The following is a 27,781-nucleotide window of genomic DNA, read 5'->3' on the forward strand; positions in this document are numbered from 1 at the left end:
TTTCGGCTAAATTTAATAAAAGTTTACAACTGAATACAGCACATAGTGCAGGTTAATCTTTCATTCAGCATTTGATAAAGTTATAAAATAAATAAACAGTTGCTATTACACTCCAAAGTTGATTACTAGGGAGTAATTAATTAACTACCAACACTCTACAAAGGCCCACAAGAGAGTTGGCAAATTTGCAGATTTCTGAGTGCTTCAGCAATGCTTAGGTTCAAAGAGATATTAAAATGCTGCAACCCCTGATTTCATTTTGACTGTCCTTGGAAAGACTCAACAAATTGACTAAAAACCCTACCACAGGAAGTCAGACATATTCTATAGTCTGAGAAACAGAGTAACATTTTTGCTGAATAGAGCACTTACTGCTTTTCATAAAAACACGATTCTCTAATACACATGTAATAATGCATAATCTATCAATATGTGCATAAGAAAGCTTTTCAAATTTCAGCATCCTACATGGTCTCTGCTGTGGGAGACAATAATGCACTTGTAAAATGGATGATGACATAAAGCCCTGTGCACATTTCAAATGAGACAAGAAGGTATCTATATAGTCGATGATGTTTGCTATTGCAATAATGGCATTATTTTTTCAATACTCCACTTGAGTACTATTGAGTATATGATTCCCTTGAAGCCTTTTCTTGTGTTATAAAGACTATTGCAGGACTTACTTTAACACTTACAATAATTGGAAATTATAAAGGAAACACATTCTGAAAGTTTTATTAAATAAACAGTACAAGCTACTCTATGTTGAAACCTATTTTTCCATAATTGGCACTGAATGAGTGATGTCATTGGTACATAATTTGCAAAGGATGAATTTCATCTTGAGAATGAGTTGGTTTTCCTTTGATAGAATCCATATTGAATGTGATGCTGTAAAATGAGTCATTCAGTGGGACCCAGACAAGTGCCCGTTCTAAAACAATTACGTTTTAGGATCGTTTAAAATGTGGACCTTCACAGCACATATACTTTTTTGCTCAAAAACTTCTGTATTAGTCTATAATTTAGGTAATTGTAACATTCCATGAAAGATGAGAGAATAAAATGAAACAAATTCAATACAACAAAAATGTGGAGGGAGAGACTCTGCAAATCAGCTCCTGTCATCTTTCATCTTCAGGTAGTGCTCTTGATCTCAGCCAGAGGCCAAAAAGTGATCTTTAGGGAGTGTAGAGATATGAAGCAGAGTGAATAGTGTCCATTCAACCCTGCTTTATTACTTGACTAAGGTTGTGAATTTCAAATAACAAAGTACAAATTTTAAATGTTGCTTTTTGATAAATTGTTTAAATGGCTATGTGGGTCGGGGTGGTGACTCATTACTGTAATGCCAGCAATTTGGGAGGCCAAGGCCGGCGGATCAACTGAGGTCAGGCGTTCGAGACCAGCCTGGCCAACATGGTGAAACCCCGTCTCTACTAAAAATACACCATTTAGCAGGGTGTGATGGCGGGCACCTGTAATCCCAGCTACTCAGGAGGCTAAGACAGGAAAATCACTTGAACCTGGGAGGTAAAGGTTGCAGTGAGCCGAGATGGTGCCATTGCACTCCAGCCTGGGCCACAGAGCTAGACTCCATCTCAGAAAAAGAAAGAAAGAAAGAAAAAGTCTACGTGAAAGTGTGGGCCAGGTGCGGTGGCTCACGCCTGTAATCCCAGCACTTTGGGAGGCCGAGGCAGGCGGACTGCCTGAGGTCAGGAGTTCGAGACCAGTCTGGTCAATATGGCGAAATCCCATCTCTACTAAAAATACAAAAATTAGCCGGGTGTAGTGGTGGGCACATGTAATCCCAGCTATCCAGGAGGCTGAGGCAGGAGAAACACTGGAACCCGGGAGGCAGAGGCCGGCAGTGAGCCGAGATTATGCCACTGCACTCCAGCCTGGGTGACAGAGCAAGATGCTGTCTCGAAAACAAAAAGAAAAAGAAAAAGAAAGAGTGTGCTAATGTGTGTGTGTGTGTGTGTGTGTGTGTGTGTTGAAGTGGAGGTTTCTGTTCATTGGTACATCATACACAAACGTAAAGTTTTAGAACAATAGTCATCTATATATTCGAAGTGAATTTGATAAGTATTTGTTACTGAAATGATTACTAAATATAATAGATGGTGTGACTGAGTTATATCCACAAATATATTCTCATTAGGGATTCATCAGTTCATAAGAGATGAACGATATGTTGTGGAGTCAGTATTTGGTTCCACTTCCTGCCATCATATTTCTTGATTGTCCTGTTACAACACAATGCCTTTCAAAGAATTGTAGTTTTCTTCTTTTAATATAGTTCCCTTTAGTTTTCCTAGTTAAGATTCTGTTGCCCTGTCTTTAATTTCATAAAAGTAAATGAAAATTTCTGCTCTCTTAATAGATTAACTATTTTTATGCATAGTCTACTTCTGTAGTTTTTGTACTATTATTATCTAATAGGATCTACGTCTTATGAAATTACTTTGTCTTTACCAACTCCATTTTGAGGGAATATATTTCATTATATTTTAGTAAAACTATTTTTTTGAATATGATTTTTTCTTTCACATTATCTGTCAATCAACCCTATTTTATAACAGCTTTTTAGCTTTGCATCAAACTGCCTACTGGCTGCCAGGAAAATAATAAGCCTTACCAGAGGGTTCAAAACTGACTAAGTTTAAGGTGAAAAAATGCACTGTATCCAAAAATGCACTGTGTCCTCAGATTCTGTGTTTAGCTCTATAACTATTCTTTTTCCATTTTGCTCAGTTACTACTTTTCCTTCTTTTGTTCCTAGTTATAAAATTTCCCCAAAGATTTGTGTCCCACCCTCTATCCCTTTCTCTTTTCTCCCTAATGTCAAGAGATCCAATATTTTCTAACTGTAGACATGCTAATGGTTGAAAACAATTCTGTGTATTTTTCATGCTCCCTGGGGGATATGAGTGATATTATATTTGGGCATATAGAGTATTGATTCTTGTAACTGCATACAATCCACATTTAACATCTTCTATATCAAAGTATATGCATAGATTAAATGAAATTAAATGAAATAATCCCCATTTGCTTGCACAATTTCATTTTCAGATAAGTGAAATTAAACATCAAAGTCATATATTCTCTCAAGAGTTAAGTTACTTATTTGCATTACACATATTTAACTACTGTTAAGCTTATATAAAGTTTAAGAAATAAAAATGAACAAAAAAAGTTTAAAAATTAGTAAAACATTGAATGTTATAGAATTTCCTCATATATTTGAGCAAAAATTAGCATAAACATGTTATGAAAGCATTACAGTTTTAGTGGTAATTTATAAATTTACAATTTTGCATGCTATCAAATTATAAAATTTCTCCATTAAGACTTTGCTTAATGGTAAGTGAAAGAGAGAAACAGTTAAGCCAGGTATTACAAAAATAATTTGAGACGTTTAATTCATTCAAGTGTAGTGACTTTATCATTTTTAGAACAATTTAACTTTAGTCTCTTGAAAGATAACTATCATCAACTACTGTGTCATCATGGTACATTATGAAGTAAAGTAGAAATGGCCTTTCATTTTCTTGGGGCCAACTCCCAGGCTTAAATGCTTCAGAAATTAGGATAAATGATCATTTTGAAGGGAGGAATTTTCCTATTGCAAAAGATGCATTCAAAGCTTTCTTATAGATATTACTTGCTTTGAAAACGAAGTGTCTGATGAAGCTTGTCTGTAATTAGAAAACATTAGATAAACTCTTCCCATTGTAGAAACATATTGGAACAACTATTTCACAGTAAATCAGAATTTCACTATCAAGTTATGTGATAAGCTCTTCTGTATTACTCAGTAAATCATGAAGTGTGACAATAAGGACACTCAATAAGCTCCTAAGAACTGCATAATAAATCATGAAATTTCACAGTAAGTTGCACAATAAGCTCCACTGTATTAGTCTCTAAATCATGGGCTTCCACAAAAAGTTATATAAATAATTTCTTTCATCTTTACCATGTCTACTATTATTATGGGACATTCATCAGTTAAGGATAAAACTTACCAATAAATGGAAGTCTTTCACTGTAGCCATGTGTTATTGAGAAAAATAGGTATAATTTGTCTGAAATAGAAGGAAAAGCTATTGAGTTTTATAAATGTGAGTAAATAATAAAATTAATTCCAGCAACAATGTTAGCTTATGAGTGATATAGAATTCATTTATAGTAGATACTGTATTTTAAAACTCTTTAAAATTAGTTAATATTTACTTTTTATAACAAATAACATATATAAATATATTAAATATAATTATTGACAAGGGAAAGATATAAGTATCTAAAATAGAGCGAGTAACCACAACTGTAGTTCATTTTTATTGTGTGTATATGTGAAGAACGAGAAAGAGATGCTTATATGCAATAATGTAAAATGTTTGTTTAATCTTGATGATCGCAAAATGTAATTAAGCTTTTAATAAATTGAAAATTGGCTGGATACAATGGTATGTGCCTGAAGTCCCAGCTAATCAAGGAGCTGAGGTGGGAGGATAGCTTGAATCCAGGAGTTCCAACCAATGAAACATAGTGAGACTTTATGTCTAACAAAAGTCAAAAATAATTTGAAAATTTATTTGAGAGATATGTCTTATGTGAAATAGAAGTTAAATAACCACTGAATTAGGATTCCATTGCTTAAATGATAGGTAACTAAATGTAATTAACCATGTTATTTAAATGTCAATTCATTTTTAAAATTACCTTTAGAAACATCTATTAATAATTTTTTCAAGAAAATATTTTGAGAAAATAACAAAAGTAAGCAAATTTAGCATAAACACGGGACTTCCCAACTAAATACTACTTAGGACTATTTTATCTTTGTAATGGAAAAAAAGCCAAAATACATTTTAAAAATGTTAAATGCAGGTAATTTAAGAAAATAAGGTTTATACAAAAAATAAGATTTGTTCATAATTCTATACCTGGAATTAGAAAATCCTGTGACCCCAAATACGATAAGGCAGATGTTCCTATAATGATAACTAGGATTCTATGTGAAGAATAGCAGGACAAGAAAGTTCTTACTGCAAATGTCAACATCCCTGGGGAGAGAGTTCTATGGAATTTAGGTCCTACTTTCCTGGGGAAAATTTAGGGAGGTTTTTTTTTTTTTTTTTTTTTTTTGAGACGGAGTCTCTCTCTGTCGCCCAGGCAGGAGTGCAGTGGCGGGATCTCCGCTCACTGCAAGCTCCGCCTCCCGGGGTCACGCCATTCTCCTGCCTCAACCTCCCGAGTAGCTGGGACAACAGGTGCCCATCACCACGCCCAGCTTATTTTTTGTATTTTTAGTAGAGACAGGGTTTCACCATGTTAGCCAGGATAGTCTTGATATCCTGACCTCGTGATCCCCTCGTTTCAGCCTCCCAAAGTGCTGGGATTACAGGCTGAGCCACCGCACCCGGCCAGGGAGTATTATTTTTAAAGTAGTATTGAACTACTGCCCCCTTAAACAGAAACACACACATAAACACAGATATATTGTTGAGTTATCTTATGATACGCTACACAAATTCTTCTCCATGTTGATAAGCCACTGAAAATAGGAATTCTGAAGAAATTCAGATATCATCCAAGAAGAATCACCCCTACCACATCCATTGCAAGCTAAAGTCTTTGATAAGAAGACGTTCCAGATCTGAAAACATTTTACCCTGAGCCCAGTTATTGTTGAATAAAGTGAATTAACAATAGTTACTTTTTTTTCTTTCTTCCCTACATCAAATATTTAAGGTTTCTCATCTCTTTTTATTTTCCCTCTTGTTTTCCTTTAAATTGCTTGATGTTAAAAGAGCTCAATTTAGTGGGATCATGTAAGCCCCATAGAAGATTGAAATCGACTTTAATTATTCTAAATATCTCAGTTTAAAAGCTTCTTTCAATAATTCTTAAATATTGTCAATTGACCCTGAGTTCGAGATAACTGTTTTTATGCAGATAATCGGCATAAATGGATTAATATTTCATCTCCAATTCTGCTCATTATATTAAAGGAAAGGCCAGTAACTACTTTTGACACCTATAATCTTTACATCTTTTGTTTTTTTAATTTAAAAAATAATCTGCTTGTATCATAAAGATAAATAAATATATAGTAGAGTTACATGGAACGATGACATCTTGTTTTCATTTACTGATACTGGATAAGTTTTTAAAACACAGAAATTTTAGGAATTCCCTGCTCAGAAATAAAGCAACACATTCTAAATTACAAATGAAAACACTGGTTGAATTTGTATGTAAAACTGTACATATATAAGTTGAAATAAAATTCAGTTACCTTTAAAATTATATTTTCTAAAATCCCTAAGGAATATAGGAAAAGCTAATATGAGCAGAATATAAACTTGTTATTAATCATTATTACAATGTTTGAAAAGCTTTGAAACATTTAAATAAAGCCCACTGCATATTCATCTAGTATTAATATACATAAACCATAAAATACCTAAATCTTTAAGTCAACACAAAAACTCTAAGTAGATGCCTTATTAGTTCACATAGGTGATATTAAAATCTAGAAAGTAATCATTAAACTCAGCATGAGTGGGTGTCAAGAATATTAATGAAGAAAATGGCATAATTATTATTCTCAAAGTCCCACATGTAATATTTCTATTTTAGCAAAACTAGAAAAGATGTCAAAACTACAAGCTTAGAATTTTGAAAGATTTTTTTTTCAAAATGTGTGGAACATTGCAGCATTTAAAAAAAAAAATTAAACAGAGCCCCTTATTCAAAATAAATATTTTGTCATTTGCATTTAGTTTCAATATTTCATTCAGTATAATTAATCATTATAATTCAATCCATACACATCTGCTTCTAGCCAAGATAGATTAGCTCCGTTTCACCTAGGTGGCTTCTCTTACAAGTAGAAGACCCAGCACATAGCATAATAATATAGTCAAGAAGACTGAAAGTTTCAAAGAGGTAGGTAAACCTCATAAGGACAGGAACTTGAGGAGCGACACAGTGTTGTATTCCCTAGGTTTTCTCTTTCTCTTCCATTTTTCCTACACAGGGCATCATAAAGGTCTCTGTCCTAGAACCAATAGGCATAAAACAAACAAACAAACAAACAAACAAACAAAAAAGCTCCAAAAAAAGTATGACAACAAAGCTCCATATTTCTATACTATGCACTGCTTTTTAGCCGAGATGTGGGAAAATGGTGGCATCACCACGGGCCTTTTTTGGCAACACTTATCCAACTGTAGCCAAGCACCAACATAACAATCATACCCTATTCATGGTTTTCGTGCCAAGAATAAAGTAGATATTCAACCTCACCCAGTTGCTTGGCAGAAGGAGACAGGATGGCTTCTCCTACTGTGTGGTACTAGCAAACTGAATGGGGGCTGATCTTCTTGAGGAAGAAAATGGTGCTCCAACTTAATGCCAGGGTAGTGTCACTGGAATACAGTTAGTGATGTGATGAACGTCTGTAACAGGCCAAGTTAACCTTTCATGCTGCCCAGAAAATCCAATGCACTGGGAACAGCAGGTATTGCACCAAAGCAGGTTTAATTAGCACAAGGCCAGCCAAGCAGATTAATGGGATATTTATCTCAAATCTTTCTCCTGGAAAGTTCAGAGGCTAGGACTTTAAATAATTATTTGGTGGGCAGGAAATGAAGAAATGGGTGCTGCTTATTGGTTGGAGATGAAATCATAGGAATGTCCAAATGATCTTCATGTGCTGAGAGTTTCTAAGAGGGGGTTCCAAGACAGGTTGAGCCAGTTTCCTGGTATGAATCATGGGTCTGGAAAGAGTCAGTTGGTTTCCAGAATGCAAAAATCTGAAAAATACCTCAAATACCAATATTTAAGTTCTGACAACAGTGTCATTTTCTATAGGAGCAACTGGGGAAGTTACAAATTCTGTGACCTCCATCTATGTGATTCTCAAGCAGTAAGTGATTACAGAAAGGCAAGATAGAGGACAATGACCAGTTACCATTTTACTATGCCTACATTTTAGCAGAATTCAGGGCCCTCCCATATCCTATTCTTGTGAACTTTCATTAGTCTTACAAAGATGGTTTTGCTCCCTGAGCAAGAAGGTTGTTGGTTTTGAAAAACGACTGTCATCTTTGTTTTAAAATTAACAAAGGCATTTAGCTTGTGAGGTTAAAAGCAAGATGGAGTCAGTTAGATTAGATTTATCTCACTGAGATAATTTTTGCAAAGGTGGTTTTACCTCCAGCCCCACTTTATAACAATGAGACCTAATAAAGCATTGCAAGAAAGGGCTAATTACCACTCCACTTCACTGTACCCTTGCATATTGTTGGCAGGCACTAACAGTGAGCTGAAACTCATCCGGTTGGCATCATCAAGACTGAACTCAAAACTCAAGGCTATAGGACTGAGGGCCAGTCAGAACGCCACTTGTTTTCAACCCTGTAGTCAACTGATTGCAATCCTCTACCCCTACCCAGAGGGAGCTGATCCTCTACCCCTACCCAGCAGCAAAAAAAGTAGAATAAGAAAATGGAAGATAGGTCTAGATGACACTTTAGTTTCATCAACCTCCTCTGGTGACAATGAAATCAGCAGAGAGCTGAACTTCTGCCTCTACCCTACTGCAAGAAATAAGTGATCAACATAATGAAATAACAGGATCTAATTGCTCTATGTAGAACACGTTAGCCAACAATTTTTTAGTGCTCATAAAACATTCATCAAAGATAGAAAATATTATATTCCATAAAACTATAACTAAATTTAAAGAAGTTAAAAATTTATAGCATTTTTTTCTAACCACAATGGAATCAAACTAGATTTCAAAAACACAGAAATCCTTGGAAATTTTCTAAAATATTAGAAATTCAATAATACATTTCTAAATAATGTATGGATCAAAGAGGTAGTCTCCAAGGAAATTTAATGATATACATAGGACTGAATGAAAATAATAATACAGCAAATCAAAATAACTGGGATGCAGTTAAAACAGTGCCGAGAGGAAAATGTATGTCATTAAATGTTTACATTTTAAACCACAAAAACTCTCAAATCAATCATCTAGTTTCCTCAAGAAACTAGAAAGAAAAGAGCAAAATAAACTGAAAAAAGGAAAATAATAATGTTTGATCAGAAATCAGTGAAACTGGAAAAAAAATAAACCAGCAGAGGAACAAAAACACTGCTTCTCTGACATAAAATAAAACTTATAAAACTTTAGCAGGAACAGCAATAAAAAGAGAAGACATAATTTAACATGTCAAGTATGAAATAGAGATATCACTGTAGACACTGCATTTAATAAAAGGATAATAAGTGAATATGAGGAGTAACTTTACATGCATAATTTCAACAACTCAGAAGAATGGATCAATTTCTTGAAAACTAAAATCTACCAAAACTTAGCCAAGATGTAATGAACAATGTAAACAGTTCTGTAACTATTGAAGCTGTTAAATTTATAAGTGAAATCTGTTTAAAAAATTGCCAGAGTAAGATTATTTCACTGCTGAATTCTATCAAACAAATAAAGAATAATTAACTATGCTCCTTTTTTTTATAGTCTATTGTAAGGGAACACTTCCCTACTATTTGGTAAAGTTACTGTGACTCTGATACCAAACCTAAACAAAGATGATATTAAAAAAAAAAAAAAATAACTGGAGAACAATGTCATCTGTAAACATAGATGATAAAACCATCAGCAGAATATTAGCAAATCTTATCCAGAAATGTGCAAAAAGCAGTATACCCCATGACCAAACGAACTTTATTCAAATCATGCAAGACTTTTTTAACATTTGAAAACTGATGAAATCTTCATAAAATTGGCTGAAGAAAAAAATCAGAGTAATATTACCATTTTACACAGTACAAATTTCCACATCCATTCAGAATGATTTTTTTGTTTAATTAGAAATAGAGGGAAACCTCTTTGACTTGATGTAGTGCATCTACAGAACACCCACAGCTAACATTATACTTAATAGTGAAGGTCAAATGGTGTTTTTCTAAGACTGGGAACAAGGCAAGGGCGTTTGCTTTTGCAACATTTCTTCAACATAATACTGGAAGATCATTCCACTGTAAGAAGGGAAAAAAAGGGAAAAAAATGCATACAGATTGAAAGAAATAAAACTTTTTTTTCAGATGACATGATTGTCTATGTAGAAAATCCCAAGGGTGACACACGCACGCGCACACACACACACACACACTCTCACACACATGCACTCACACAATCTCCTAGAATGAATACATGAGTTAAGTCATAGGATATAAGAGCAATTGTATAAAAAATATACAATTGATTAAAAAATACAGTTGCTACATAAATTGATATATGAATATAAATTAATTTTGTTTCTATATGCTTACAACAAACAAGTGAAAATTGAAATTAAAAGTGCAACATTATTTACTAGTGTTTCAAAGAAAGTAGTTAGCTCTATACTTAACCAAATATATATAGTATTTATAGGCTAAAAGTTAAATTATAAAATCATGATGAAATAAACCAAAGCAGCCCTAAATAGATAAATATAGGGTATAAATGGGTAGGAAAACCAAAATAATTTATAGGTTCCTATATCTGTCCATCAAAATATCAGTGATGCTTTATAAAGCACAGAGAAGCTCATTCTAAAATTTACATGAAACAGCACAGAACAGAGGATAGCTAAAATTATCTTGAAAAAGAAGTGGCATCAATTGCTCTGTCAGATGTTAAGCCTTACTGTGAAAGTACAATTTGTAAAAGAAAGTGGTATTCATGAAGTAGAAGGTTCAGATTCATGAAAGAGAAGCAAGAATCATGAGAACAGAGAATCCAGAAAGAGTTTCAAAAAATTAGACCAACAGATTTTTGACAGTAGTGTAAAAATGATCTAATGGAAGGAGAAACTTTTCAGTACATAGTAGTCGAGTAATTGGATATCCATAAGTACAAAATATTTTCCAAAAGAACCTTTACCTAAAACTCACATATTTTATAAAAAATCAACTAAAACTAGGATCATGAGCCTAATTTAAAACACAAATCTCTAAAACTTCTTAGAAAAAATAAAATAGTAAAGAAAACATCTATGGCTGAGACACAGGGCTAGGTGAAGAGTTCTTGGTCTTAACACTAAAAACACAATCCATAAAATAAAAATTGATAAACTAGACATCCACAAAATGAAAAATTGTTTTTTTTCTGTGAAAACTCATGTGAAGAGAAAGAAAATCTAAGCTATAGACTGAAAGAAAATATTTTCAATCCATGTATCCAACAAATGTATTTCATCTAAAATATATAACACACTCAAAACTCAACAGTATAAAACCAAATCGTCCAATTAGAAAATGGGCAATAGATGAAGAGATATTTTCCAAATAGTGCATACAGTTGATAATAAGCATATAAAAAAGATGTCCAACATCATTAACCATTAGGGAAAGGCAAATTAAAGCAATAGTGATATATCACTACACACTTAGAATGAGGAAAATCAAATAGGATTAACATCAAATGTTCATGAGCATATGAAGTAACTAGCTCGACCATGCTGACATTGCTAGCCAGAATGTAAAACAGACCAGTCACCTGGAAAACGCTGTGGCAATTTCTTACATAACTAAACATTTGTTTATAATATATTCCGGGAATTGTACTCTGGGGCATTTAATTCAGAAAAATGAACACTTATATTAATAAAGCTTGAAAGTAAATATTATAAGCACCTTTGTTCATAATAGCCAAAAACTGGAAATAATTCCAATATCCTTCAATACAAGAATAGTTGAACAAACTGTGGTATATCTATGTTATAAAATAATACTCAGTGATAAAAAGCAGTAAAAATGAGATAGCAATGTAGATAACGCTAAAATAATTATTCTGAGTAAAAATGCTAATCTCGAAAGGTTGCATACTGTACAATTGCATCTATATTACATTCATGGAATAATAAACATACAGAGATTCAGAGCAGGTTAGTTATTGCCAGGGATTAGGAAGCAGAGGTTAGAAGTGGCTAAGATTACAAAAGGAGATCCTTATGATGCAGCTGTCCTGTATATTGACTGTGAGGGGGTGGTAAAACAAATCTGCAGATGGGACAAAATTGCATAGAACTAAGGTCACATACACACTTATCCATGCACACGCATGCAAGAATGCATGTAAATCTGGTGAAATCTGAATAAAATGGATGGATCAGGTCGATGTCAATTTTCTGGTTTTGATATACTGCCACAATGCAAGAGGTTACCACTGTAGGAAACTGGGTGAAAGGTATATAGATTTTCTCTCGGTATTAGTTTTTCCAACTGAAGGGGAATCTATAATTATGTCAAAAATAAATAAATAAATCCATCCAGTGTTGACACAAATGTAATGGATAATAAAATCATGTAATTTTTAATGTTTGATGGGATATTGCTTAACGCTAAGAAAATCATTTTTGTTTACCTACTTTTATGAAAAATATATGCCCTTGAGAAGAATTTCTCACATTCCTATGTCATCAGCTCATACGAAAGGTAGCAAGTGATGCAAACTAATGTGTGAATTGCCATAAAACAATAACTGAAATATTTAAATCAAATAAAAATTTGTTACAACAAATAAGATTATTGGTAGGGAACTGATTTCAAAGATATTTTGCTTCTATTCCAGAGTTGAACTGCCCCTTAGAGCAGTGATTACATTTTAATAGTTTTTCTAGCCTTTATTATGTAAATATTACATATTATATGAATATATATATTCTTATTTAGATAATTACTTAAAAATAAATTCAGTTTTCAATTACTTTAGGATAAGCTGGTGAAAATAGTCCCCTGTACATATTATGTGCCATGGTTTTCAACCCTGCCTCTAAACCAATAACCTTAGTTTATTCTATATTTGAACATCATATTTAATTTATCTGCTGCATTTTTGTTCTTCAAAAAATTACTATTGTTCTATTTAGCGCTAATTTCACTTTTTTCTCTAAAATATTTTAGGGATTGATGTGTATTTAAAACCTTGTCATGATTATGTGAGGTGAATGACTTATAGTGTTATCTTTTCTTGAAAATCAATTTTATCTTCCTGTTGACTGCATTTTATGCTTTCTTTCCTCTCATCCTAAAAAAAGTTCTGAAATGAAGCCAACTTATAATGAGATGTCCTCTGAAGTAATCAAATATTACACTGAGAGTCATCCATCACAGAAGGCCTACAAGTTTCTGTTACCTATATCCTTGGAAAATGTGAATTAAGTAATTACAAATAAAAAGTTGACGATATCATTTATGCTGTTTCATTGTGTTAACTTATATGGCTGGTTGGCAACTCTAAAGCTGCGCCAGAGACAGGGGAATGCCATATCTTTGTATGATTTTGTGAATGAGTGACTCATAATTTGAGGTCAATATTGTGCTTCAAATACAAATGACATACCTAATGTGGAAGAAAGAGCAAAATCCTATGTCCAGATTACGTATATTTCCGTTTTATTTTGGGTGAGGTCAGTTTGATCAATATACATAGCTGAGCTTTAAATATAGAATGGAATCAAGAAATTCGGTTTGGTAAAAAGAAGTTTTAAAGAGAACAAGATGTTCAATTCTACATTAATCATAGATTACATCAAAAGTCATTAAATGGCAACAGCTAAGACAGAAAAATATCTTAGCTAATTCTTTGTTTTAAAGATATTCTATAATTTATATTTCATTACTCTTTTATTGTAAATTGGAAGGTAAAATATATGTTTCTGTGTGATGTGGGCATATGTGTGTAGAAGTCAACTGTGCTTTGTCAATAAAACACCACGTAGTAATTTTAAATAGGGTTTTCTTTCTGATGAGCTCTACAGTCATCACCATTATATGCAAAATATGAAAGTAGTAAATAATATAAAATAAACCATTATGTGTCTGGGCACGGTGGGTCATCCCAGCACTTTGGGATGCCAAGGTGGGAGAATCACTTGAGGTCAGGAGTTCGAGACCAACCTGACCAACATGGTGAAACCCATCTCTACCAAAAATACAAAAATAAGCCAGGTGTCATTGTGGGTACCTGTAAGCTGCTTGGGAGGCTGAGGCATAAGAATCACTTGAACCCAGGACACGGAGGTTGCCATAAGCTGAGATTGCGCCAATGCATTCCAGCCTGGGCGACAGAATGAGACCCTGTCTCAAAATAAATAAATAAACAACCAACCCATTATACTTTCTTAAAGGGCACATAAAACATTTCTCTTAAAAGTGAAAATATACTGTAGTTATAATAAAAATTTATGTGTCTTTTGTCCACATGTTTGTACCATGGTCCTCAAACCTTTCAGAATATCTAGCCCATGTATCAATTCTAAGATGAAAGAAAAAATTTTGTGAATGAATATTGGGTACAGAAAGTAATTATGCACTTGGGGTTATCAGCCCAATTCAGTGAACCTACACATGAAATAACATAGGTAGCTCAAGTGACTTCAGAAAATTCCTTCCCACCAACAGTGTATAAGCATTTCCTTTCTTCTGCAGCCTCACCAGCATTTGTTGTTGTTCGACTTTGTAGTAATAGCCATTCTGACGGGTGTGAGATGGCATCTCATTGTGGTTTTGATTTGCATTTCTCTGATGATTAGTAATGCTGAGCATCTTTTATATGTTTGTTGGCCATTTGTATGTCTTCTTTTGAGAATTATCTGTTCATAATTTTTGCCCATTTTTAATGGAGTTATTTGTTTTTTGCTTGCTAATTTAAGTTCCCTAGAGAGTCTAGATATTAGGTCATTGTCAGAGGCATAGTTTGCAAATATCTTCTCTCATTCTGCAGGTTATCTGTTTGCTCTATTAATCGTTTATTTTCCTGGGAAGGAGCTCTTAATTTAATTAGGTCCCACTAGTCTAGTTTTGTTTTCACTGCAATTGCTTTTGGGGACTTAGCAAAAAAAAAAAAAAAAAAAAAAAAAAAAAAAAACTTTTGCCAAGCTTGATGTCGAGAAGACGATTTCCTATTTTTGTCTCCCAGGATTTTTATAGTTTGAAGTCTTACGTTTAAATCTTTAATACATTTTGAGTTAATTTTTATATATGGTGAAATGTAGGGGTCTGGCTTCAATCTTCTGCATATGGCTAGCCATCTAAATGAGGTGTCCTTTCTCCATTGCTTGTCTTTGTTGACCTTGTTGAAGATCAGATGATTGTAAGTGTATGGCTTTCTTTCAGAGTTTTCTATTTTGTTCCATTCGTCTATGGGTCTGTTTTTGTACCAGTAATGTGATAATTTGGCTAATTTAGCCTTGTAGTATAATTTGAAGACAGATTGTCTGATGCCTTCAGCTTTGCTCTTTCGCTTGGGATTACTTTGTTTGGGCTCTATTTTGTTCCTATATAAATTTTAGAATTTATTTTTTCTAATTCTGTGAAGATGTTGGTAGTTCGATTGGAATAGCACTGAATTGATAAATTACTTTGTGCATTATGGCCATTTAAAAAATATTGATTCTTCCAATCAATAGTGGAATGTTTTTCCATTTATTTGTATAATTTCTGATTTCTTTCAGCAGTGTGTTGCAGTTCTCCTTGTAGAGATCTTTCACCTCTTTTGTTAGATATATTTCTAGGTATTTGTCTCTTTTGTGGTTATTGTAAGTGGGATTGTGTTCTTGGTTTCACTCAGTCTGGACATTGTTGGTGCATAGAAATGCTACTGATTTTATACATTCATTTTATATCCTAAAACTTTATTAAAGTTGTTTATCAATTCTGGGAGTCTTTTGGCAGTCTTTAGGATTTCCTAGGTTTAGAATTATATCATCAATGAGGAAAGATAGTTTTACTTCTTTTTTTTCCCCCTATTTTCATGCCTTTTATTTATTTCTCTTGCTTGATTGCTCTGACTAGGACTTCTAGAACTACGTTGAATAGGAGTTGTGAGCATGGGCATCCTTGTCTTGTTCCAGTTCTCAAAGGGGATAGTTCGAGCTTTCGCTCAGTCAGTATGATGTTGGCTGTAGGTTTGTCACAAATGGCTCTTATTATCTTGAGGCATGTTTTCAATGCCCGGTCTTTTGAGAATTTTTATCATGCATCTTATCGAAAGCTTTCTCTGCATCTATTGAGATGATCTTATGGTTTCTATTTTTGATTCTGTGTATGTGGTGAATCACATTTGTTGATTCCTGGATGTTGAACCAGCCTTGCATCTGAGGGACAAAACTTACTTGATCATGGTGTATGAACTTCTTGGTATGCTGCTGGATTTGATTTACTGGTGTTTTGTTGAGGATTTTTGCATCTATGTTCATTTGAAATATTGGTCTGAAGTTTTCTTTTACTGTTGAGTCTCTGCCAGATTTTGGTAACAGGCTGATGCTGGCTATACAGAATGGGTTAGGGAGGAGCTCATTCTGCTCAATTTTTTAGATTAGTTTTAGTAGGATTGGTACCAGTTCTTCTTTGTCTGTCTGATAGAATTCAGCAATGAATCCATCCTCCAGAACTCTTTTGCTTGACAAGTTCTTTATTAGTCATTCAGTTTCAGAAGTTGCAGTCTGGAGATTTCTCAAAGAAATTCAAACAGGGCTAACGTTTAACCCAGCAATGACATTACTAGATATATACATCCCCCCCAAAAATAAATTATGTTACCTAAAAGACGTATGCATTTGTATGTTCATCGCTGTGCTATTAACAGTAGCAAAGACATGGAATTAACCCAAGTGTCCATCAATGGTAGGTCGGATAAAGAAAATGTGGTACATATAAACCATGGAATACTACACAGCCATAAAAAAGAATAAAATTATGTCCTTTGCAGCAACATGGATAGAGCCATAATCCTAAGCAAATTAATACAGGACTACCCAACTAAATACCGTATGTTCTCATTTATAACTGAGAGCTAAGCATTCAGAACATATGGGCATAACTATAGAAACAATAGACACTGTGAATTACTAGAGGGTGGAGTGAGGGGAGTTGGGTTTATGAACTACCTAGCAGGTACTAAGCTCACTACCAGGGTGACCAGATCTGTACTCCAAACCTTAGCATCATGCAGTATCCCCATGTAAACAATCTGCACATGTATGCCCTGTATCTAAAATAAAATTTGAATTTTTTTCAAAAAAGAAAATTCAAATGATTTACCTCCTCCAAAGAATTCCACCTTCAGCCAATTGTACCTCAATTTCTTTTCTTTTCTTTTCTTTTTTTCTTTTTTTTCTTTTTTTTTTTTTTTTGAGAGGGAGTCTTGTTAGGTCGCCCAGACCAGAGTGCATTGGCGCCATCTCGGCTCACTGCAGGCTCCGCCCCCCAGGTTCCTGCCATTCTCCTGCCTCAGCCTCCCGAGTAGCTGGGACTACAGGTGCCCGCCACCACGCCCGGCCCATTTTTTGTATTTCTAGTAGAGACGGGGTTTCACCGTGTTAGCCAGGATGGTCTTGATTTCCTGACCTCGTGATCCGCCCACCTCAGCCTCCCCAAGTGCAGGGATTACAGGCGTGAGTCACCGCGTCCGGCCGATTTTAACTCAATTTCACAGTGGAATTTATATGTTTATTAAACTTAGGCACCTCCTTGGCTATATAAATCTTTCCAGTACAATGCAAATACCAGATTGTTAGCATACATTAAACAAATAAGGGCTCCTTGGGAATAGGCAGGACCCCTGGTTGTGGTCGGAAGATAAAGGGGCTCAAAGTTAATTCATGGGACTCCCTGTTTGCAGAAAAGGGTCTAAATGCTGATCAATGTCCTAAGACAAGATTGGCCCCATTTTTGAATAATAAAAAAATACAAGTCTGTGTTCTGCTTGGTGTGCAAAAGAGCGCGTTGATGCATTTTCTCATTCATTTGATCAGCCTAGACTTAGTCTACAATTAATAAACTACTATTAAATGAATTCTGAAAATAATACTGGAGAATATATATAGTTTTATGTAGAAAAAGTAAATTAAGAAATTAATTCTTCTAATTTTTCTGTGAATTTTTAATTTATTTTCACTTAAAAATGAGACTGGCCAACTACCCTATGATTGGAATTTTAGGTAATTAATTTTACTAAAGGAAGGTAGATTGCACATAACAAGAACTGAATACTTACGATACAAATAAAATTATTTAAATATGTTATATTCACATATAACCCAGGAAATTTAAAACAAATATGAGTGTATGTTCTGATTGGTGTGCGAAAGGACAAGTTGATGCATTTCCACACGCATTTGATCAATTATTACCAATCTTTGAATAGACAGACTGAAGGGAGGTATTTTTTAAAAACCTTGTTAGATAAATTTGGTCTGTACACATATTTCACTAACAATGTAGTTCTTAAATTACACTGCCTTAATAATATATTATATAAATGAGAAATTAATATAATACCCTCAAAACAGCATCTTTTGTAATGTTTGAATCTATAGGTTAAAGTAATATTATGCCAAAATTTAAACTAAGCATTTTAGATGGCCCCAAGGCACCAGTGGACCAACAAAAATTATCAGATTGGAAGATACTAGATTTGACCTCATACAGATGTTTAAGAGATATCCTTAAAGAAGACTCCCGATAAATCACAAGGAACAGAAAGGATATTTCTGCTCACCTCATTTCTAGGCTGATCTTTTGTGATTTTACAGCCACCCATGGTAACAATTTGCAGTCTTATACTCACCTTCCTTATGCTGAAAATATGTTTGCCCCCTTCATGTGTGTTAATGTGCCTGAAATCCCCAAATTGGATGGAAGTAAATGGGCACTTTCAATATCACTTTTCATCTTGGGATAAGAGTTTATCACAGTCTTGTGGAAACTTATGTTAACAGTTTACTTAAGTAGACACAATAATCAGCAGTTAAAGCATTGTCTTATTGGGAAATGGGAAAGACCAAGAAGTAGGTGATATAAAAATCGGATTGTTTGGTTTTCCTTTTCTCTCCCTCTTAGCTCCTAGAATGAATGCTCTTACAGCTCAGACGTCTCTTTTTTTAAGACAAATTTTGACTGTGCTGAGACCAGGGCTTATCAGTTTTTGTATCTAAAGAAATCTTTATGTTTATAAATCGATGCTATAGGTTAAAGGTAGCTTTCTATAACTGTGGGTTAGTGCTCTTAAAGTGCTTATCCAAATTCCTATTCTACAGGAATGAGAATTTACATTTTATCTGTGTCTCCCAAGATTGCCACAATGGTGACCTCACTTGTGTCTAGTAATTTTATTTATTACTAAATTTAGCACATTAAAAACAGGAAATTTTGAACTTTTCTTTGGAGTTAGCAACTTTGTGACTTCCATTTGCTTAAGCATTCGTTACATGCTCTCATGCCTTCCTCTCGTTTAATAAACTAATTCGTAAATTTTAAATTTCATGTCACTCTGTATAGCATGATAAAATCTCATGCTGTCCCTCCCTTTAGTCATCCTAATCCCATACTCCTGTCAGAGGCATTTTATCATCTGACATCAACACAAGAAGGGTGAGTAGAGTACAACAAGATATTTTGAGAGAGAGGACACATTTACATAATTTTTTACAGCATATTGTTGCACTTGTTATATTTTATTGTCAGTTATTGTTGTTAATCTCTTATTATGCCTGGTGTATTAGTTAAACTTTATTATAGGTATGCATGTGTAGGGGAATAATGGCATCTACAGGGTTTGGCACTATCCACAGTTTCAGACAATCCCTGGGGGTCTTGGAGCACATCACTCATGGATAAGGGCAGATTACTGCATATTATGCTACATGATTATTACTCAGAAGTAAATATTATATTACATATGTTTTTACTTGACTCTTTTAAATGTTCTATTGTGAAATAAGAATGTGGAAAACTACATGGAATCAAACCATACAATTTAGCCAATAATTATGAAGCAAACATCCGAGTAAATACTATTTATGTCCAGAGCTTGCCTTCACCTGTCCTGTCAGTTATAACTCGTCCGTCGTCTCTTAAGCTAGTCACTATAATGGATATATTTTTCCTGTGTAGCTCACTTTTAAGCACAATTAACACCTGGAGAAGTGTGCTTTCAAATACTATATATAAATCTGAATTGCAAATTAAACTCTAGCAAGCTATTATAAACTAAATTACTACTATCACATCTTTTTATAAGCTAAGCAAATTATAGGGAAAAGTATTATTTATCCCAATTGAACCATGATGAAATTGAAATTGTTCTCCATAAAATATCATAATTTACAGAGTTGTAAATTTTAGAACCAGTTCTGACACCCAGTCTTCATGCCTCTTTCACTCCTTTCTTTTTTTTCCTGACAAAATAGAAAGACACTTAATGTTGTAAAAAGAAACTGCATTAAGAATACAAAGGCATTCTTGGTTCTCTTCCAAGGTCAGCTGTCATCTTTGCTTTGTGTGCTGGGTACATCACTTAATTTTTTTTTATATAGAAATAAATATAAAATTAAATGATAGACATTAAACTACCTCATAAATTAAGTGACTGTCAAAACTGTGACTGTTATTTTTCTCTTAAACAGAAATTCTAGTCATGGGACAAAATAATTATTAAACATAATAATGATTATGGTGATAACTATCATTTATGGATTGCTTATTGTCAAGCATGCTAAGTACTGTATATACAGTTTATGATTTATCCTTATTGACTTAAAATCAAGAATGAAATCCAAATCCGCTCCATCTAGATTCCTCACTTTTATCAGTTCTCCTGAATCGTTAGCTGTATACCTCTATAGCTGTTGTCTATATTTATTCATCTATGTATCTAGCTACCTATACATGTGAATACACAAACCTATACAATAAAATAGGAAGAACATTTTACAGTTTAGTTTTTGATTAAGATAATTATATACATTGTATATGTGCCTATAAATGTGATTTTTAGTGTGAAAAACATTCTAAATTATTTGTTAAATCAAATACTTGAACTATTTTAAAAGTTAATAATTGTTCAATATGTGAATACATTTAAGAACCAAAAGAAATGAAAACATTTTAACTTAAATGATGTGTCACTAAACCTATTTATTAAACTAATATCACATAATAGTTTTATAGTTGACAATCTCTTTAGAAAAGCATGTGATAACCAGTAATTTAGTCAAGATTTCAATAAAAAGCATATTCCTTTCATTAATATGTTTATAGAATGTCTAATATTGATAAGGATCATCTATGTAGAATTATATGTAAAAGGACTTATGTTTTATTTTACCAAAATAAAATACTGTTTCAAAGGTACTGTTATGATTTGGCTGTGTCTCCAACCAAATCTCATCTTGAATTGTAGTTCTCAGAATTTGCATGTGTTGTGAGAAGGACCTGGTGGGAGAAACTTGAATCATGGGTGTGGTTTCACCCACACTGTTCTCATGGTAGTGAATAAGTATCATGAGAACTGATGGTTTTATAAGGGGTTTCCACTTTCACTGCTCTCTCATTCTCTCTTTGCCGGCTGCCATGTAAGACATGCCTTTCACCTTCCACCATGATTGTGAGGCCTCCCCAGAACCTGGAACTGTGAGTCCATTAAACCTCTTTTTCTTTATAAATTACAGAGTCTCGAGTATGTCTTTATCAGCAGCATGAAAACGGGCTAATACAGGTACTATTCAAAATCAGTAATTATTTCAATTACTTATGTAATTGACTAAGTTAGTTGAATTTATGTGATATTTAAACAGCTTGATAGTTTTTATTTGAGCTAGTTTATCTGCTAGTATTTTTATGTTTTTATGTATTTCATCATAACTATATATTTCTCCTTTCTTCTTTTTCTTCCTGTCTCCCTTCCTTCTTTTCCTCTTTTACTCCCTCCCTTCGTTCATGTGGATAGAATATGGTGATCAAATTTAATTTCAATTTTAGTTGATAATTGTTAAAATTAGTTAAGATTCAATAATATTACAGTAATTTAGCACAGTGTTTACCAATATTGGGCTATGTAGCAGATAACTATGTTAGCAAATAAATCTGTGACATTAATTAGCTCTTAAAATCAATAAAATTTTAGGAAAGTCATTTCCTGAAAGAGTAATTCAAATTAGGAAAAAAATGTAATATCCCCCTCCCTTACTTTTCTGCTATATTTGAACTTTCGTTGCATTCTGCCCTCATTCATAACTAGATAAAATAAATGTAATTAATTATTGCTAGCTTTATTATTAGAGAGTTAAATAGAAGAACTGATGGGGAAAAAATTAACAGCACACTGTACCACTATTTACTGTTTCATCCTTGGGATTTTGGATAACTCATTATTTCTACATTTAAAACTTCCCAAGCCATTTTTCTAACAACCTTGACCAGCAGACTTGAGGTAGGTAACCTGCTTTAAATTGCTTTGCATAACTCATGTAGAAATATTCTCAATGCGTGCAGTTGCTTTGTGTATTTATAAGCTCTAGTGCTCTACCATGAAGTTTGAATTAACACAACTATAGAAATGAGCTGATAATGCCCTTAATTTCTTAAACTATACCTCTCATTTCAAGACTTTCCCATCAATGCTTTTAGAAAAAGATACAATGTCTCTGATTTTTATTCACATTTTCCTAGAATAGGAACACAATATGCACTTATCTTTATTTTCAACGTCTCTTAATATTAAAAATTACAACATTTGACATTTGTATGCTACTTTAATTTTTACAATATGGCCAGAGTTTTCTAATATGTACTTTAAGGTGTCTCCAAGTTACAGGTCTACAAATTAACACAAACAAAAATATTCAACAATATTTCCCTGAAGAAACCATTTAATCATGGTAATGCAATCAAACCTGCTAACTCGTGTAAGCCCACATATTTATTATAACTATTTAATTTTAGAAATCAACAACCCTCATGAACATTAAAAGTGTCATCCACACACTTTTAACAACTATATTTTAATGCCATAAGCATCAAGTGTTTGAAAGAAATCACCATAAGGTAGGTTTTATGAATTTTCAATGGACTGTGTGCTTTGTCAAATGCACACCTCAAAAATATGTGACATTCTTTCTGTCCTACTACCACTCATGTAAATAATCTTCTGTCAAATGTGTGGTGTCCCATCTATCCAGATAGAAGCCACATTTTAAAGAAGAATCCTGGGCCATGGCTTTATTTTGCCTAGATTTAAATCCCCTGCATTTCTTATTATATTCAAAACCTTACTAAGGCATATAGAAAGGAGGTAAGTAGCTATAAGACATATCTGTCTCTTTGTGTATTTTATCTAAATGTCTTTAATGCTCTCTATTATTCTAAAATTAGTTTTTATTTAAAGTAAATATGTCAACAACTTCTTCATGTTGTAATGTATGTATCTATGTAATCCTTGTGCATGTCTCCTTTAGCACATACATGACCATTTCTCTAGAGTACATACTTGTGGAACCATAAGCAAATAATTACGGGAAAAAAAGGAGCAAATGAATTTGGAGAGAATCTGGAAGGCAATGAATTCCATTCTTTTAAACTGAATTTTGAAAACACCAAGAATAGCCAATCATATGTAGAATTCTAATAACAGGACATTCAAACAGATGCATATGTAGAATTCTAATAAAAATGTATTCAAATAGAGGCATATGTAGAATTCTAATAAAAGTATATTCAAATAGAGGTGTATGTAGAATTCTACTTGTTTACTAATTGCAATTCTAACTATGTAGGAGAGAATATAATCGAGAGCTATAGTTTAGGGAAATATTAAGTGTTATTTTCATGGAGATGTAAAAAAGTAGACTGCTTACATATGTAACAAACCTGCACGTTATGCACATGTACCCTAGAACTTAAAGTATAATAAAAAAAAAAAAAAAAAAAAAAAAAAAAAAAAAAAAAAAAAAAGAAAACCACCAATAACATCACATTGTCCTGACACTAACGACAGATTATTATATGTAAATTATATCTCAATAGAGATGATTTTTTTTCAAAGTATTAAAAAGATGGTTGTCATCTAAGGTTCTCTCCGTATTTCTATCTGTCAAAATTTGGGAGTCATTTCAAATCCCGAAAGAGCCAGGAAAATGAAACTGTACTTGCAGGCAAAGCCACAAGGCAGTAAGGATAAGACGAAGTAGATGGATCTGTTTTTGATTAGCCAATACTAGTTTTCACAGCTTGTCACTGCTTTGTTTTCTCGATGGATGTGTGTATACATGGTTGTGTGCAAGTATGTTTGTGCAAGTTTTATGCTTTGTACCTAACTGATGCCATTAAGTCTCATTTGAGCTGGAAATGAAGAACATAATAAAAACCACACAAAGAAAAAAAAAAAAAAAAAAAAAATATTTAGCAATAGTTGATGTGTGAATAATAGAAAACGTGAGAAATAAGCTTAGATTTGTTGAAAGAGAGCAGAAAAATATACTACAGACATGACAGACCAGGCTAGTAGAATCAGTGTATTTCATCTTAGAAAAAAAAAAAAATAAGTGTAGGTATAAAATAGACTAGATTTGAGGGTCAGAGTCCAGAGACAGGACTACCTTTATTTATTTTATTTTTTAAAAAATGCACATGGCATTTATCATGCTTCAAGGACATCAGTAATAATCTGTAAGTCATAATAAATAGTTCAAACATCACCATAACAACAATGTGAAGTAAATCAAGAGCTTCAAGTAGAGGAGTAGGCACAGGCATATATTGCCTTTAAACATGCTATACTTGTGTCAGTGTTAGCAAGAATGAAATAGGAGCACTAACTCAGAAACCTGTGCAGAACTCCTGCTTGGACAGAAGTCAGGCTGCCTTAGGAAGTGCTGGGATTACAGGTGTGAGCCAGTGCGCCCGGCTCAGAAATATCTTATAATCAACATTGCTCACTGGCATTCTCTTAAATAAGCCATTAAGTACATTTAGGGACATCTACCAACAAGTCTGTCACACCTGGTTTTTCTGCCAGCGACAGAACAGATCACAGCTTCTTGGCTGAGTCCATTGTAAAGTAGCTTGTATTTAGGGGGCATGAACAAAATAATTTTCACTATATCTTTAAATATTGGATTCACACTCAGGAAAGTGAGAATGTCACACTGTGAGACACACAGGAGACAAAATTGAATGAAGGCAAAGACATGTAACATCTCCCATCTCATTTTCATTCTATGGCATATGCTCATTGAATAAAATAATTCATGAACCGTTTGAAATACTTGTCTCTGTTACGTTACCACTTCTTTCATCCTGTCATCTCTCTCCTTCCAACCTTTCTTTCTTCGTTTCTTCCATTCTTTTGTTGTTGTTGTCTTAGTACATATCTTAAATACATGTACACTAAATGCATCACTCATTTGACCTGAAACCCAGCAGTTTCTCTTTAAAATCATTAGTATGTATAAATAAATTTTTTATTAAGTTTTTTAATCTCTTCTACTTACCTGAGCAATATCTAATTAACTGAACACTGAGTTCCTACATCATTGCTATGTGATCAAATAGATACCCATTATCTACAAGCTGTCTTTGAACAACAAATTATTTTTCTTCAATCAGAAGTTAATGTAGATATAAATGAATTTAAAAAACACGTGGTTTATGTATTGATATCTTTCCTTATTACGACTTCTTTCACCCAGCATTTTCCACAGTGTGCAAGGAAGCAACTGGAACATGAAACATTAGGATAAAAACAAATGGTGAGCCAGGGAACTGAATACATTGTCTGCATAGACCATATCTTTAGGCAGCTGTGGGATGACTTTCCTAAAGCTGTCTCATTGTTTCTCTCTCCACTATTATAGAGTGTATTTCAACACATTTCAAAGTCTGTGAACTAACAGGATATTACCAAACACAGAGGATACTCACTTTTCTAATTTAGTAAGGCAAAAAATTCAAAGATTGATTGACTTTTTTCTGATAACAAAAAGAAAAATGTTATCAAAATCTCAATTTTGGTATTTCTTAAAAATGTATCTAATGCTCTTAAAACATACGTGTACATGTGTCTTTGTAGTAGAAGGATTATAAATTATTCTACTACAAAGACACATGTACACGTATGTTTATTGCGGCACTATTCACAATAGCAAAGACTTGGAATCAACCCAAATGTCCATCTGTGACAGACTGGATTAAGAAAATGTGGCACATATACACCATGGAATACTATGCAGCCATAAAAAAGGATGAGTTTGCATCCTTTGTAGGGACATGGATGCAGCTGGAAACCATCATTCTTAGCAAACTATCACAAGAAGAGAAAACCAAACACCGCATGTTCTCACTCATAGGTGGGAACTGAACAATGAGATCACTTGGACTCGGGAAGGGGAACATCACGCACTGGGGCCTATCATGGGGAGGGGGGAGGGGGGAGGAGGGAGGGATTGCATTGGGGAGTTATACATGATATAAATGATGAATTGATGGGTGCTGACGAGTTGATGGGTGCAGCACACCAACATGGCATAAGTATACATATGTAACAAACCTGCACGTTATGCACATGTACCCTAGAACTTAAAGTATAATAATAAAAAAAAAGAACATATTAAAAATGTATAAATTGTATTTATTTATCAGAAGTATATGGTGCCTTTTCTTTTGCAACGTCAATAAATATATTGCTTACTTCCAGCGTTAAGGCCAACTTTCCTTTGGAGGGACCATAGAATTTCTCCAAGTGCTGCTATTAGTTACTATTGCTAGTTCTTTTTTGATTACCTCTGTAGATATCATCTGTCTGCAGTTCTTTACGTATCAAAGTAAGCCTTGCCATTTTATCAACTGTAGGTATGTCTGAGGGATAAAAGAAAACAAAACAACAACAAAAAAAGCAACACTCAGAATATGCAATATAATATTTTCTTTCCTCATCTTTTGAATTTTATTCAGAACTGTTTCACCTATAATACCAACGATCATAATGGTTCCCATGCTACTAATTATTTTGCTACTGCAAAAATATTAATTTTCATAACAATTCTATTTAACAAAGAAAATTCTTACCAAAAAACCCATAGCTACACTTTGGGAGGTCAAGGTGGGAAAAATCACAAGGTCAGGAGATCGAGACCATCCTGGCTAACACGGTGAAACTCTGTCTCTACTAAAAATACAAAAAAATTAGCCAGGTGTGCTGGCGGGTGTCTGTAGTCCCAGCTAGTCGGGAGGCTGAGGCAGGAGAATAGCGTGAACTCGGGAGGCAGAGCTTGCAGTGAGCGGAGATTGTGCCACTGCACTCCAGCCTGGGCGACAGAGCGAGACTCTGTCTCAAAAACAAAAAAAAAACCAAAAAAACAAAAAACCCGTATCTAAATGGTCTGATTTTGGAACATATTTTTCTGCAATGTACTTATATTTCTGAACTGCCTAATTTTTTTACTGCTTAAATAATTATGTGCTAAACTTTTCTTAAATAATTATGTGGTAAACTTGATGTATTTATGACTCAAACTTTCTGACAAGATATTTTTTATCATCAACAAAGAAATGGCAGATGAAATAGCTACTGTAAACGTATGAATACGATTTTTAATACAATCAATGGTGGTAGTAATGAATAAGCTAACTTCTTAATCCCAAAAGAGTTTAACATTTAGTCTATATTTTGTGTTTACTTAGAATTAGTTTTTAAAATGCAATGAATTTCTTTTTCTAAGAATAAGCCTTCTTATCCTACTTATAGGTACAATTACAAGACCTAAATTAATCCATTATGGTTCTTGTCAAGAGTACTGTATATGGTGACTAATGAGGAATAGATAGAGATTGAGGATAACACGAAAGAGAAAAGTAACGAAAGTGATATAAACTAAACTGAGTACCTAGAGGCACTCACAGACCACTAAAG

At 33.6% G+C, this 27,781-nt stretch overlaps 1 long non-coding RNA gene across 1 annotated transcript; it reads right to left on the bottom strand.

Moving 5' to 3' along the window:
* Positions 1-706: 706 nt before the first annotated feature.
* On the bottom strand, positions 707-23,041 carry LOC104679866. Its single transcript, XR_750375.2, has 5 exons — positions 22,970-23,041; positions 6,314-6,339; positions 5,343-5,480; positions 4,038-4,097; positions 707-1,182 (listed from the first exon to the last, which is right to left on the bottom strand). It is a non-coding gene; the product is annotated as an uncharacterized LOC104679866 (long non-coding RNA).
* Between the last annotated feature and the right edge of the window lie 4,740 nt (positions 23,042-27,781).

This window comes from Rhinopithecus roxellana, chromosome 18 (genome assembly GCF_007565055.1).
Source record: "Rhinopithecus roxellana isolate Shanxi Qingling chromosome 18, ASM756505v1, whole genome shotgun sequence".
In the NCBI taxonomy this organism is placed as follows: domain Eukaryota; kingdom Metazoa; phylum Chordata; class Mammalia; order Primates; family Cercopithecidae; genus Rhinopithecus; species Rhinopithecus roxellana.